The following is a 1911-nucleotide window of genomic DNA, read 5'->3' on the forward strand; positions in this document are numbered from 1 at the left end:
GGGCGCGAGGGCTTGAGGGCGGCGGAGGGGCCCCGCGCAGCGCCAGCAGCTGGAGGACTGCGGCGGGCTGAGGGCCCTGCTGGGCCGTGTCCGTCCTCCCGCAGGGGCGCCCCGGCGCGGGGCCTTGTTCCAGCCGGTGGTCCTCTGCTGGAGGCCCCCCGCCCCCCCACGTAGTGCCCCGGGGCCACCCCGCGCCCGCAGCCATCAATAAAGGATCAGCTGAGCAGCAAAGCTGGCCCACGTGAGTCTGGGGGTCGGGGTACCCGGCGGCCACGGGGGGAGCTGGGCAGGAAAACTGGGGCCCCTGCATCGAGTTCCTGGCTGTTTCTGGGTACTGGTCACTGCCCCCTCCCAGAACCCCCACCCCGGCACTGCAGGGGGCTGGAGGGGCAGGTGCGGCGGGGGAGGGGGGCTGGGCCTGCCTGCCGGTGGGGGAACCCGCCTGGGCTGCCCCTCCCCTGGGCCTCTGCCCGGCCGTGGGCTGCATCCGGGGCACAGCCGCTGGGGGCTGAGGCGCCCCCCCCCCGGGGCCCCACTGCGGTGAGCAGCTTCCCCCTCGCTGGGGCAGGCGCAGGGGTCGTGTGGGCAGCGCCGCCTTGACGCGGCGAGGGCAGGCTGTGGGCAGGACGCTGCCCCGAGGGCCCCCAGGCCTGTGTCGCACATGACCGCCGGCGTGGGCGCAGGGGCCGAGGACAAGGAGGAAAGTGGGTGAGACGAAGGCGCCGGCCCGTGTCGACCGGGCTTCGGGGACAGGACTCTGATGGCCGGGTCACGCTTACCCGCTGGACGACCAGTGTTGTCATTGAAACCAGACCCCAGCCTGGCCCAGGCCCCGGTCCCGGGCCCTGCTCAGGAGGTGGTGCCGGCCTTCCCGGCACACCCCTGACCATGCCCTCCCCGGGGACCCTGGCCGGGCTGGGCTCCCCGCCTGACCCGACCTGACCGGGCCGGCCGGGCGCGGGACGCAGCCACAGGAGATCCGCGGCGGCGGGCAGGCGCCTGGCAGATCCATGCAGGCCCAGGGCGAGCACCCCACGCGCTGGGCTCTGTGTCCACTCCCCAGACGGGGACTAGCAGAGCCAGCCCCACGGGGAGGCTCCAGAGGCCCCCCAGCGAGGCAGTGAGCCCAGAGGGCAGGAAACAGCTTGGGGACAAAAGGCCCTGGCAGCGGGGCCGGCCTGACGCGTGGGACAGCCTGCGTGGCGCCACCCACCCAGAGTGGCCGGAGAAGGCCTGGAGGGCTGCAGGGGCCCGGCACAGTGCCCAGCACCGCCACCAGGGGGCAGCAGAGGCCTGGCCCACGCCAGGGCAGCGCCTGGAAGGTCACCTTCACGGCGGGCTAGCAGCCCGGCCCTCGCCGCCCCCGGGGTGGCCGTCCGCGGCCAGGTGCCGCCGCACGTGGCGTTTCGTCCCCCCCTGCTTTGTAGGGTCGAAGGCGAGAGGAGGGCAACCCCGGGCGGCCTGAGCTGGGGCCCCGCCGGACGGGGCCTGCCCCGCCGGAGGCCACGGCTGCCCTGACCGGAGTCCTGCGGCCTCCGCTGCCCCAGCCTCCCCAGGGCGGCCTCTGCCGGCCCCGGGCCCTGTGAGGGCAGGGGTGGGGCGGGGACAGGGCCAGCGTGGCCAGGACGAGCCCCGGGGCCGGAGCGCCTCCGGCCGCTGCCAGCTTGCTGGGCGAGGTGGGGCTGAGCGAGCGGGCAGCCCACTGGGGAGAGGACACAGTTTGGGGCAGTCCTGGGGGGCAGGTCAGAGCGGGGTGACGGGGTCGTGGAGGCAGCAGCGGGGAAGCCCTCAGGCCGCTGCTGCCTCTCCCGGGGTACAGGTCCCCAGTGGGGGGCCGGTGCCCGGCCGGGCTGGGGACGGGTCCCGCTGGCTCCTCACGGGCACTGCCCGGTCCAGCCCCAGGGCCGAGGC

General features: G+C 75.8%; 1 protein-coding gene across 1 annotated transcript in view; it reads left to right on the forward strand.

Moving 5' to 3' along the window:
- The window catches only part of CRYAA (crystallin, alpha A), an 8931-nt gene that overhangs the window by 5710 nt on the left and 1310 nt on the right, over positions 1 to 1911 (forward strand). The gene's annotated exons all lie outside the window — the stretch shown is intronic.

Source organism: Condylura cristata, unplaced genomic scaffold, assembly GCF_000260355.1.
Source record: "Condylura cristata isolate star-nosed mole 26May11 unplaced genomic scaffold, ConCri1.0 scaffold00003, whole genome shotgun sequence".
NCBI lineage: Eukaryota > Metazoa > Chordata > Mammalia > Eulipotyphla > Talpidae > Condylura > Condylura cristata.